The following is a 1,474-nucleotide window of genomic DNA, read 5'->3' on the forward strand; positions in this document are numbered from 1 at the left end:
CTTCTCTCCCAGGAGTAATGATCTTAATTTGAGAAACAAAGGCATGCACTTGTTTCAGCCCTGCAGCCAGTCCCCTTCAGGCAGTCCTTCAGGCAGTCAGAACAGACAAACACATTTTTTTGTATAAATAAGGTCTCTCTGCTCCCCCTGCTCCCTCAGGAATGAAGAAGATCACTGCTGAGCCAGGGTGGGGTTGGGGTTCAGGCAAGTAAAAATGCCACAGTTTCTCTATCACTTACAAGTTATCTTTTCCTTCAGCATTCACTTTGTTACTTTAAATCTTTCTTTGACTGGTTTCCTGTGTTCTGATAAAGTTGACTGTGACAGTTTTTGCTTGATTTTTCAATGTTTCTGTGAAGGGACCGCCCCTTGGAGTTACCTACTCCACTATTTTAGCTGATGGTCATTCTTAACACATCAGTTTTTGCACTTTATATCAATCTATTTTTACTTTTTTTCTGAGTTCTGGGAGATTTGCTCAAGCTAGTAAATATATCTATATATCTATATCTAGATACATCTATATGTGTATATATATATATATTTATAGATATATAGATTTTGCCTTTTTAATTTCATTTTCTGTCTGTGTTTACCCCCTCCATTGTTTTTGTTTGTTTGTTTTTTAAACACAAGGGGAAAGCACGAATGCAGTCCCCCACTACCACAAATTATGCAGTCGAGTTTCCCACATTTGGGGAAACTGCAGGGGTCAGCACATCCAGAGTGCAATGGATAAGACTCACTCTGGGAAAACCACCTTCATGATCATGGTATCTCCCCCAACAGGTACGTATATCCATTGAGTTTTTAATTCAATCATCTATTTCATATTTATTCAAACTTTTCTGCTCTCAGATTTCTTGCTTTGCTAGATATAATGACTCATAGAATCCACATGAGACCACCAAATTAAATATTTTCTAAAGACTTCTCTTATGTTTTTGCCATATTAAAGACTGGTCCCTGATTTTGAACAAGGTAAAATGTTCTCACTCCAAATTCATTCTCGTCATAACATTGCAGGAAGGGGGACCCCTTTCAGGACCTGAGAGTGGGCTGTTGTCTAACACTCAGAAATGAATTGCCCAAGGAGACAAACATGCTGACAAAGCAAGAGACTTTATTGGGAAGGGCTTCCCCCACCAGCAGAGAGCAGTAGGGTAAGGGAACCCAGGAGAACTGCTCTGCCATGTGGCTCGCAGTCTCTGGTTTTATGGTAATGGAGTTAGTTTCCTAGTTGTCTCTGGCCAATCATATTGCTTGGCCTATAGTCTGACTCAGGGTCCTTCCGGGTGGCATGTGCATCTCTCAGCCAAGATGGATTCCAGCACAAAGGATTCTGGGTGGTTTGTCACCTTCTCCGTCTTTTGGCCCCTCCCAAATTCATGGCAGCAGTACCATGTTCCTTATCAGGACCTCCTGCTCTGAGGCAACTGAGACAAGTGGTTATCATTGTGCCTGGTCAAGGTGG

General features: G+C 41.7%; 1 non-coding gene across 1 annotated transcript; it reads right to left on the bottom strand.

Annotated features, from left to right (window-relative positions):
- Positions 1-633: 633 nt before the first annotated feature.
- LOC117202004 (U1 spliceosomal RNA) lies at positions 634-797 on the bottom strand. Its single transcript, XR_004484160.1, has one exon. It is a non-coding gene; the product is annotated as a U1 spliceosomal RNA (small nuclear RNA).
- Positions 798-1,474: the final 677 nt, after the last annotated feature.

The sequence above is a fragment of the Orcinus orca genome, chromosome 13 (genome assembly GCF_937001465.1).
Source record: "Orcinus orca chromosome 13, mOrcOrc1.1, whole genome shotgun sequence".
NCBI classification, from domain to species: Eukaryota; Metazoa; Chordata; class Mammalia; order Artiodactyla; family Delphinidae; genus Orcinus; species Orcinus orca.